The sequence below is a fragment of the Phacochoerus africanus genome, chromosome 6 (genome assembly GCF_016906955.1).
Source record: "Phacochoerus africanus isolate WHEZ1 chromosome 6, ROS_Pafr_v1, whole genome shotgun sequence".
In the NCBI taxonomy this organism is placed as follows: Eukaryota; Metazoa; Chordata; class Mammalia; order Artiodactyla; family Suidae; genus Phacochoerus; species Phacochoerus africanus.
In genome coordinates, this window is record NC_062549.1 from 96,731,808 (window position 1) to 96,743,385 (window position 11,578).

The following is an 11,578-nucleotide window of genomic DNA, read 5'->3' on the forward strand; positions in this document are numbered from 1 at the left end:
CTTCCTGGAGTTCATCCACCTGGTGCTTCGGGTTTTCCTTGAGGTCCCCTCTGTATGCATGTCAATAACACAGAAGGATCGAGTGGGCAGCGGGCAGTGAGGGGTGGTGTGTGGGAAGGAGGAGGGCATAGAAGGCGGTGCATAGTTACATGAGATTTGTTTCGAAGTTCCTAGAGCAGAGGTGAGAAACGTTTCTTCGTTCCCCGAACTCACAAGATGGCTGTGAAGCTCCTGTACGATTAGACAGTTAGGAACTTACCATTATTTCTTTATTCCACCAATATTCATTCAGCACCTAAGGTGGTGCAGGTCTTGGGCCCTGTGTCCCAAAGGTGGAGAGGGGAGATGCAGGCCCCCTGTTCCAAGCCTGCAGGCCTGAGGGTGAAGCAGATGAGTGGACAGGGCACACGCTGCGGATGATGGGAGAAGCCAAGCTCCGAATGTCTCTGGAGACTCCCAGGGGGCACCCCTGTCCCGGGGCAGGGCTTTTCACTGAAGTGATGGCTTTGTTGAGAGTCGTGTAGACATCAGCCAGGTCCAAATGATGACCAAATGCACTGAGGAGAGGAAAGGGGGATGTGGAAGACAAATCCTGAGACCTTAGCTATGGCAACAGCCCCTAGTTCAAGGCGTGGAGTCATAAGGAATGAGGCTGGAGGGGAAGGAAGGGCAGTGTCTCGGATGGGGGATTGATCCTTGAAGGTTCAAGTGTTTTAGGTACGCATGTGCCATAGTCAGGTTTAGTTTTCAGTGGATTGTTCTGACCGGCAATTGGAAGGTGGGTTTGACACAAAGACGTCTTGGGGAGAGAGAGAAGTTAGGAAGGCGTGGTAATAACTGAGCAAGTGTTGGGGAGGCCCTGAATTAGGGCCACGGTAGTTTGCATGGACAGGCTGAAATGGATTCCAGAAACATTTGGGCCCTCAGGATGGCATGAGTGGGTGTTTGGTTGGAGAAGCAGCATGTTGCACAGGGGGAAACAGTCCAGAGAACTTAGGGCCCTTCGTTATTCACATGGAAAGATAAAGAGTCCTGGAGATTTGAACGGTTTGTGGGAGTATGACCAGGTTTTGGACCTTGGAGCATATTGGAATAGAGACGTCCAGAAGGCAAAGGGATGGCCAAGTCCAAAGTGAGTTCTGGGATGCAAATGGAGCTGTGTGAGTTGACAGCTGTGTTATGATTGCCGAAACCACGGGAGTCATTGGCATTATGCCTGGAGAGGCATAAAGTGGGGCGGTCCTGGGCTAGCGACCAGAGGACTCCATTTGTTATTTAGAAGAAGCGGTTCAGGCCAGAGAGAAGAACGGCCCAGGGCGGGGGTCGTAGAAACAGTGGATGTCCTGGAAATCTTCAAATAGGAAAAGGTGAGGAGGGCTCATCATTTGCTTCCCACTTAACGTGTGTCTTGTGTTACATTTTGGTTTTGGCATCGTATTTCTTTTTCTTCCTCTTCTTCTCCTCTTCCTTCGTTCGTGAAGTGAACGTCTGCTGACACCGCATCAGGTGGTGTGCTCTTTCTAGCTCATGAGATGAATTGTTGGCAAATGCTACAAATCCAGACTTGATGTATTGCTTGGTTTCTCAAGTCTGGACTTGAGAAACGATAAAGAAAATGTTAACACCTGAGACTAAATTTCCACGTGGGTCGTGTCAGTAGCCGTTAGGCTGTGAAGAGCTATGCCTCGACACATAGATTTGTCCCCCTCCAGGGCGCTGCTTGGGAGTTATTTACGATTGTACGACCGACTGCTGTCCATCTTTAACCAGCCTCTCACTCTTTCTCTCTTGTTCTAGGTAGAGTTTCCAATGGGCAATGGAAATGTCATTCCTGGAGTCCTTCAAACGAGGGTTTCCATAGAATCTGGTCTCCCAAATCGTGGTCACCCTGGGGCTTTCATTCTCTTAATGACTCTCCTTTAGGTCCCAGTTGCTGGCATTTCAGATCATCCTCATTTGGGGTTTTGATCTTTTTGGAGCAAAGCCTCAGGAAGCTACATCAGAAAAGTTCAACCTAGATTTGTGTATTTCTGGCAATTAGATTGGTTGATCTGGTTGGATGACTCGTTTAGCTGCCTGCCACAGGGCAGGTTCAAAACATACCTTGCCTTCAGTTTCTGAAGTCATTGCTCCCTCGTCCTGCAGTGTACAGACTTGATGAGGCTTTCTGCTTGACTCATGGCTAACGTGGTCTCTCTTCTTATTCTCCAGCTACTCAGCTTCTCTTTTAGATAACCAGTACTGCTAGTTTCCAAGTAAGATCGACCAAACCTTCATGTAGTTGTGACATGGTTTTCGGATTCGCTTTGTTCCCAATGCTTCGAGGATCCACTCTTCGGGCCAAGTGAAGATCATTGACCTTTCGTCACTGTCTTTGTGTATCATGAAATACTTGTCCCTCTTTCTAAAGCTGGCTGGCAACCTCACGAAGCATTTTTTCCCCTTGAAGCCTGATCCTCCTTCAGTTTATCAAATCTATGGCATGGCCCGTATAATTTCTTGGTAAAAATAACTTTGGACTCTCTTAGTAATTCATGAAGCGAAGAAAAACAAGTCTACCATTATGTCAGGAGGACGGATCCAAATCACGTGACCCTTGGATGGCTCCCTCACCCCGGCAGGCACCACCTTTAGCTCCCAGGGCTTTAACAGGGAAAGAACAGGTCGGGAAAGCACCTGACCCGTCATCCCAAGAGCATCACTGTGCCTTCTGGCCTCCCCGAAGGATGACACTCTCCTAATGGTGATCTGGGTCATTTCTGTTGCATCCCAGAGTGCTGGGCCGGAATGGCTGGCCTCAGATTGGCCCTCTGAGAGGCCGAGAAAGAGAGCGGGAACAGGCTCAAGCTAAAGAAATTCCTCCCTCTTCAAGCCCCGAGGTGAGGCCACTGATTGTTCTTTTCTGTGCCACAGCGACCCAGTCAGGAGAGAACCACTGCAGAGGCTGCCCAGCATTCCTCCAGGAAAGAGCATCAGGAGGGAACTCTTCCCTCAGGCAGCGGGAGGGCCCTGCTCACCAGTAAGAAGGGTGGACTCTGAAGGTGCTTTCAGACTGACTCCTTCGAATTAGCAGTGGTGTCAGCCAGGAGAAAGAGGGGGAGAGGGCCAGGGTCTTAGCTAGGGAGCCCTGCTCTACACAGTGTCCTCTTTATCACAGTTTTGGGCATCGATGACATCATCGATGAGTTATTACAATGAGCTATTGGTCCTTCCTATTGGTTTTTCTCCTTCGTTGTTCTTTTTTAATGGCCCGCACCTGAGGGCATAAGGAAATTCCTGGGCCAGGGGTTGGATGTGGGCCACGGCTTTGACCTGTGCCATGGCTGTGGCAACTCCCGATGCTTTAACCAACTGTGCTGGCCTGGGGGGTGGAACCTGCACCTCCGTAGCCCCTGCAGTAGAATGCTTAACCCACTGCACCACAGCAGCAACTCCTTAGGGTTTGTGCCCTTTAGAATTCACATTTCTTTTCCTTTCAAAAATGTTTAGGGTCAGAATGTGTAACACGAGGAGTAGTCTCTGAATACTGCAAATGTATGATACGGTGTTGTTCGCACGTTTATCTATCATATCTGCATATGTGAAGCTGTGGGGTGGGGGTAGGGCTGCCCCAGCCTGTGATCTTATGGCCCAGAAAACAGAGGGATGGTGCTGTCCTTTGCCGTCCCATGTAGGGAGCCATGTGAGGACCCACCCAACAGGGGACTGTCAGCAACTGGGAAATCAAGGTAAGATGTTGTGGCTCTGTGTAAGTCATTGAATTGTCAAGAAATGCCCGGAGACCTGCAGGACCTGGGCCAAGGGGAAGTTAGTTTTAAATCTTTGGTGGAAAATGAAACAAGGCCTAAAAGGACAAAACACTCAGCATAACCCAGCTGAATCCAGACTCGCAGTCGCCTTCTAATCGAACAGGTGCATGCAACGAAGGAGTTCCCAAAGACAAAGAGCCCCAAGGCCACAGACGACAGGGCTCAACCAAAAAAAACCCTTGTGTATGAAAAACCAAGCACTCGCCTGGGTGGGGGGTGGGGGCTGAGGGAGTGAGTCTGAGTCTTGCTTGCTCAGAGCCCCTGACCATTCAGATTGTCAATAAACTGCTTGCAAGCTCATTGCTCCAGCCTGTGCCTCCTCCTTCCTCGCTGTTCTACCAGTAAAGGAAAACTGGGTGAACGTTAAGAGATGGGGCGTTAGCAAAACCTGGTCTCTGCTATTGAGACACACAAAGCTGGAAGCTGGGCAGGTGAAGCTGAATGGAGTAGTGAGGTTTACGTACTAGAGGCTTGGGAAGCTGGGCAGGAGGAGAGGCACCATCTGTGACCCAGGGGGAGAACAGCCCCACTGTCAAGGAATTTCTCCTCTTTCCTAACTGGCACATGACACTGGCATGGGGAGTATGCGACACGGTCTCGGGTCAAGCACTGTGCAGTTCCTGGGGAGGGGTGAGGGAGATCATGGACCAGGAAGTGTGATACCGGCATGAGTGTGGCAAGTCATTTATGAGATTGCGTTGTGGATGGCGTTTTGGTTGGGAAATGAGGTCATCGTGCCCGTCCTGGGCTGCTCCCCCTGCGCCGTGCAGGGCTGCCTGGCCTTATAAAAGGAGTGAACCTTCGTCCCAGCCCCACTCTCTTCCAGACCACCAGTCCTAGATCTTCTTTGGAGCCTCTGGTGAGTACAGGTCTTAGAGGTCTTTCTTGGCCCTTGGGTGGTGGGATTTCACCTGCGTGTAGAAGTGACTTTATTTTCACCCCCTCAATACTCTTTCTGGGGGAAAGAATACAATGAGGTTGGGAGGGGGGTACGTTTTCGCTGGTGTTTGGGAGGTGATGTGGAATGGGAGGAGAGCGATGGAGTCCAAGGCACCACCTTACCCTGAAGGAGAGAAACAGAGATGAGGCGCTGCGCTGGAGCCCTCCACCCAAACGCATTCGTTCCCACAGCCTCCCTCTCAAGGCTCCCTCCCAGTGAGCGGTGGGATTGGGCCTTTGCATTTCTCCTCCAAAGCTCAGCCCCACAGTCGGGTCGGTTAGCCCAGCAAGCAGGGCCTCGTGGGAGCTCTGGCAGAGATGTGTTTTGAGATTGGTGACCCTTTTAATAAGCGGGTTCTTCCTCTCCAGGTAATATTCGTATTCACACTACCCCCTGAGGGTGATTTTAGCCTTAGAAAGTGGTCGAATGTGAGATGAAGCAGAAAGGCCTGAGGCCTGAGGGTGAGAGGTGCTCAAAAGAACGGGTGAAGATGGGCCACAAAATCCTAAAGGCTGTAGTAGGAATCCAAGAGAGTCCTTGGAGACCAAAGGGTTGGTGGCCCATTGGATTGTGGTGATCACTGTACACCGAGAAATGAATGAATCCATTGAGTCATAAAAAAGAAAAAACAAGTGCTGATGGTCGAGCTGACTGCTCTATGGACAGGCCTGTCTTTGTGGTGACCAATGTTGTCTCACTGTATTTCAGGTTCCCTGAGTCCCAGGAAAGATGTCTTACCAGCAGCAGCAGTGCAAGCAGCCCTGCCAGCCACCTCCTGTGTGCATACCCAAGTGCCCTGAGCCATGTCCACCCCCTAAGTGCCCTGAGCCATGTCCACCTCCTTGCCCACCTGTGGTGTGCCCACCTCCAGTATGCCAGCAGAAATGCCCACCCTGCCCACCCTGCCCCACCCTGCCACCGTGCCCACCCTGCCAGCAGAAGTGTCCACCCAAGTGCCTGTAACAGCAGCAGACTTCCTCAGGACCATGCAACAACGGGATCCAGGCTCCTCTTGGTCCCAGGGCTCCCTCGTCCTCCCTTTGGCCATGGTGATAGACTGCATCCTTCTCAACCTCCCTCCTGGATTCACAGCTGACAGAGGAAAGGCTTGGTTCCCGAGGCTCATAGCATGTTGCTGGAAGAGCAGCAGCGTCATGTCATCGCCGAATGGGGCTCCGCCATCTGCCTGCCTGTGATCTGGGTTGTGATCTCCAGCCTCTGAGTGCTTCAGTGTGTCTCTTTTTCAGTTCTCCAATAAAGGACATGTTTCATGGGCAAGCTCTCACTTCTTCCTTTTGTCCTTTCTTGTTTTGTTTTGTTTGTTTGCATGTATCGCTCTCCACTCTTCTGTCAATGACAACGAACTCTTTTGAGGGGTCCTTTTCATTCCTACTAAATCATTAGAATGAGGCTTCTCCAAACTGACTTCAGTTGGATCTGAAATATGTAGGTTTGGATTTTTTACATCCAACCCTCTTTTTGTCATTGGTTTCCAACGGGTTTCTGCCTCTTTCTACATTGTAGGCCCCTGAACAGAATGAACTTCTCTCAGCCTCAGTTTCCTTATTTGTAAAGTCTGGAAATAATGTATAAATGCTGTGCATAACCGATTGAACTACTGGCGCTCCCACAGTTGGAAAGAATGTATTCAACTCAGCAGGCTCATAGAAATTAATTTATTCCCAAGAGGTTCCTAATTATGCATCACGTGCCAGGCAGGTGGTTAGGTGTTAGAAGAAGGATGATGGGGACCAAGGTCCTTGTCCTCAGGGAGCCTAGATGCTGGAGGGGATTATACACACAGACACACACACACACACACACACGCCCACACAGAGACACCTGTAAGACAAATAACAGTTATGCTTGGGTGTATGTTAGAGACCATTGTTTTGAAAAGATCTTCCAACGTGGCTTTGTGGGCAACCAGTTGAATGAACAGAAGACTGAGCCGTGAGTGTCATGGGGTTTGTGCTTCCAGGGAGAGCAGATGGCAAGGGCAAGGCCAGAGCAAAGTTAGACCAGAGGAGAACGGAGTGGGGTGTGGGCCAGGGGGTGGTTTGAGCACCTGTGAACTATAGAAGTGACTGGGCTTGAGGTGGACTTCGAGCTGCAGCTGAGGCTTAGGCCACAGCCACGGCCACACAGGATCCTTAAGCCAATGAGCGAGGCCAGGGGACCGATTGATGACCCCGTGTCCTCACAGGGACAAGGTCCAGTTCTTAAGCCTCTGACCCACAACGGGAACTCCTCAAGTGCACGTTTGTGGTCGTTCCCTCCCTGCTCTCAGGGCGGAGGCCAGCAGGCCTGGACTTCCGGTGCTGAGAGCATCCGGGGAGGCCTTGTGTTTGTGTGGGTGGCGTCCGTGTCCCAGGGGAGTCGTGAGTAGGACGGTCCTTGTATCGGATTCAAAGTCCACCTTTGTGCTTTCAGATCATGGTGCTGTGGGCTGATATGGGCGTGAATGATGAAGTGACATGTCTGTGCTTGGGGGTCTTCAGCCCCGTGAGCAGGAGCCTGTGAGGAGGAAGATGGCAAACGGGTGACGTCTCGGTTGGGCAGTTCTTGCTGCCCAGGGGAGCCGTTGTGTGCCCTGGAAAGATGCCGAGTCAGGGCTTAGGTATCCGAGAAGAGGAGGGCCGGGACTCCCTTGCTGCTGCTGCCATCAGGGACCCTTCCCCAGGACTAGCATTCATCACCATGGCCATCAACGACCACCAACAAGACTGGAGAGAGAAGACTGGCATGGATGGCTTCTTCTCAGGTAAGCAGCTAAAGCCCAAGTGCCCAAGTGAAATACCCGGAGAGGCTGGGGTGGCGGCAGATAAACGCCCAATACCTTCCTCACCATCACTGCCTCGGAGTTTTCCATTTTCCTACATCAGAACCAGAAGTGATACCACCCCGCAGGCAGCTCCACGCGCGAGGTGGAACACAGAGCCAGTTCTCCCCGAGGCTTGTCGGTGGAAAGGCTCTGTCTGGACTCAGGTTCGGAGTGGTTGTCTGGCCCTGTCTACCCAGCGAGCAGGTGCAACGAGGGCGGTCAGACAGGGAAGGAGCTAGAAAGGTTGTCACGTGAGGTCCTGGAGCTGCTGGCCTGGGAAAGGGGAGCCGTGGAGGGTAAGAGTATTTGCTGCAGCGTCCAGACCGCTGAGCCTCAGCGGGAGAGCAGAGCTGTGACTCTGTGCAGCTCTAGGGTCGGAGGTTCTGCTAGACTTCAAGGTAGACCAAGGAAGCCATTTCTGGGAGGAGGAGAGATGGAGAGGGACTGGGATTTGGGGGGATAGTAGATGCAAGCTGTTGCATTTGGTGTGGATGAGCAGAGATCCCGCGGTATAGCGCAGGGCTCTAAAGCTAACCACTTGTGATGGGACATGATGGAACCAAAACATGAGAGAAGGAATGTATATGTATATAACTGGGTCCCTCTGCCATCCAGTAGAAATTGACCAATATTGTAAAAAACAATAGTAATAATTTTCAAGAGGATGAAAATGTAAACCTTAACTCAACCAAAAAAAAAAAAAATCAGGAGAGAGAGAGAGAGATTTTTCTGAGTGAGATGCACCCAGGGTGAGATTGTTACTGGTGAACTGTGGGGCCATGAAACCTCTGCCTGAGCTCAACAAAATCTTAAAATGACAATGTGTTTGAATCTCCAAACAAGGTTTTCCATGCATTCACGAAGACACATCAAGGACTGAACTTTTATTTCCATCAGCTAGAGGATCGACTTCCCTCTCAAAGCACATTTCCCAGGCTTCTCACATAACATCTTTTATTTTTTTTCATCACAAGAAGTTATTGTTTATTTGTTGTTGGAAAGTTTTGTTTGTTTTAGGTCCGCACCCGTGTCACAAGGAGGTTCCCAGGCTAGGGGTCGAACTGGAGCTACAGGCCTGCCTACACCACAGCCAGAGCAACACCAGGTCCGAGCCATGTCTGTGACCTACACCACAGCTCAGGGCAAACCCGATCCTTAACCCACTGAACGAGGCCAGGGATCAAACCCACAACCTCACGGTTCCTAGTCGCATTTGTTTCCTGGGCACCACAGCGGAAACTCCGAAGTGGAGATGTGAACTGAATGTGGAAATGTGAGTTGGAGGTCTGGGCCCTCAGCAGGACAGAGACCCCAGTTCAGTACATGGAAGGTGCCTAGAAGGAGGAGACCGGACAGCGGACGAGGGGAGGAGAACAGGCTGGGCTGAGACCGAGTGCCAAGTTCAGGGGATTGGAGGGCTTCACTGGAGGTTCAAAAGGAGGCTGGACCCCTCCTGCATTTCCCCTTTGCTTTGGTATTGGTACCTACGGCTACTCGCCAGCCATTGAAGGCCGCAACCCTGAGTCAGGGGTCCTGGGACTGCAGTTCCATGGGCTGACCTACCCAGGCCTCCGGCTGCTGCCTTGACTCTGGCACAGGATCCCACTGGTTCATGGGGGGCCCTGGACCAGCCACGGAGGCTCCAGAGTGCCTGGTTCAGCGGCAGCAGGAGGGCAGCGTTTGGATTTCTCTAGGCAGGTCCTCCCTCCATTCAACAGAGGACATTCTTTCCTTGGGATTGTGGAGATCTGTGGACACTGGGTCAGATGCCGTTCCTAGCCTCGAATTTCACGAGGGAGTTTTTAGACGCTGTTCCTTCAGAAATGTCACTTCACACTGGGACCAATGCTCCCTTTTCCTTTTTCTGGTTTTTCTTTTTTTTTTTTTTTTTTGGCTGCAGCCATAGTTCCCTGGCCAGACATTAACTGTCCATCAGAACCAGAGCAGTGTCCCAGGCTGCCGCTGTGAGGACGCCTTAATCCTTAGCCACAAGGAGACTCCCCATGCTGCCCTTGGATGTGAAGCTCTGCAAAGCCTGCCTATCCCCTGAGGACACGGGATTTCTGAATTCTGAGTAGCCTTTACAACGTCTGTCCACCTGATTGCCAAGCCCATTCACAAGTGGTGTAGATTCAACAGTGTTTAGAGTGAGTCCCACTCTTTGCTCTGCAAATCCAGCAGCCCAGCTCGTGGTAGGCTCAGGTGCCTGGCTGAGTCCTGGGGTAGTTACTTAATGCAAGAGGTCGATGCAACTTGCACCTTAGGTTCTAAGAGCTGAACAAACTTCATAACATACACTTGGAAGGAAGCTGAACTTTCTTGTTCTGGCTTCAGCACAGGTTGCATTCAAAGAAATACTAATCTGAAGTTCTAAAAAAACAAGAGCCATTGCAACGTCAATAGTTGACATTTCGTTAAAAAGAGCAAACTGGAATTACATGGCAGCAAAAGAGTTTAAAATACGTCCATATCCTCAAATTGGTATTCATCTCTGCCGGGCAGTGGCCTTTAACTTCTCTTTCACCTTTCCTCCCTCCCTCCCCTCTTCTCCTTCCTCTCCTGTCCTCTCCCCTTCTCTGCATCTCTCAGTCTCTCCTCTCTTTGTCCCTCAGTCGCCCCTTCAGCTCTTCAGAATGACCCAGTGTTTGCTCGTTTTGTTTCTCTTGACCATCCTGTCCCATGGCCCGTTCATCAGTTTTCTTCTGCAAGTGATGTCCTGTCCTTCCTGGAGTTCATCCACCTGGTGCTTCGGGTTTTCCTTGAGGTCCCCTCTGTATGCATGCCAATAACACAGAAGGATCGAGTGGGCAGTGGGCAGTGAGGGGTGGTGTGTGGCAAGGAGGAGGGCATAGAAGGCGGTGCCTAGTTACATGAGATTTGTTTCGAGTTCCTAGAGCAGAGGTGAGAAACGTTTCTTCGTTCCCCGAACTCACAAGATGGCTGTGAAGCTCCTGTACGATTAGACAATTTAGGAACTTACCATTTATTCTTTATTCCACCAATATTCATTCAGCACCTAAGGTGGTGCAGGTCTTGGGCCGTGTGTCCCAAAGGTGGAGAGGGGAGATGCAGGCCCCCTGTTCCAAGCCTGCAGGCCTGAGGGCGAAGAGATGAGTGGACAGGGCACACGCTGCGGATGATGGGAGAAGCCAAGCGCCGAATGTCTCTGGAGACTCCCAGGGGGCACCCCTGTCCCAGGGGCAGGGCTTTTCACTGAAGTGATGGCTTTGTTGAGAGTCGTGTAGACATCAGCCAGGTCCAAATGATGACCAAATGCACTGAGGAGAGGAAAGGGGGATGTGGAAGACAAATCCTGAGACCTTAGCTATGGCAACAGCCCCTAGTTCAAGGCGTGGAGTCATAAGGAATGAGGCTGGAGGGGAAGGAAGGGCAGTGTCTCGGATGGTGGGGTTGATCCTTGAAGGTTCAAGTGTTTTAGGTACGCATGTGCCATAGTCAGGTTTAGTTTTCAGTGGATTGTTCTGACCGGCAATTGGAAGGTGGGTTTGACCACAAAGACGTCTTGGGGAGAGAGAGAAGTTAGGAAGGTGTGGTAATAACTGAGCAAGTGTTGGGGAGGCCCTGAATTAGGGCCACGGTAGTTTGCATGGACAGGCTGAAATGGATTCCAGAAACATTTGGGCCCTCAGGATGGCATGAGTGGGTGTTTGGTTGGAGAAGCAGCATGTTGCACAGGGGGAAACAGTCCAGAGAACATAAGGTACTGGGTTATTCACATGGAAAGATAAAGAGTCCTGGAGATTTGAACGGTTTGTGGGAGTATGATCAGGTTTTGGACACTTGGAGGATAGTGGAATAGAGACGTCCAGAAGGCAAAGGGATAGCCAAGTCCAAAGTGAGTTCTGGGATGCAAATGGAGCTGTGTGAGTTGACAGCTGTGTTATGATTGCCGAAACCACGGGAGTCATTGGCATTATGCCTGGAGAGGCATAAAGTGGGGCGGTCCTGGGGCTAGCGACCAGAGGACTCCATTTGTTATTTAGA

The 11,578-nt window shown here is 51.1% G+C and overlaps 1 long non-coding RNA gene across 1 annotated transcript; it reads left to right on the forward strand.

Annotated features, from left to right (window-relative positions):
- The first annotated feature begins 1,280 nt into the window (after nt 1–1,280).
- LOC125128903 (uncharacterized) lies at nt 1,281–5,650 on the forward strand. Its single transcript, XR_007135343.1, has 4 exons — nt 1,281–1,367; nt 2,212–3,019; nt 3,675–3,728; nt 5,458–5,650. It is a non-coding gene; the product is annotated as an uncharacterized LOC125128903 (long non-coding RNA).
- The last annotated feature ends 5,928 nt before the right edge of the window (nt 5,651–11,578 follow it).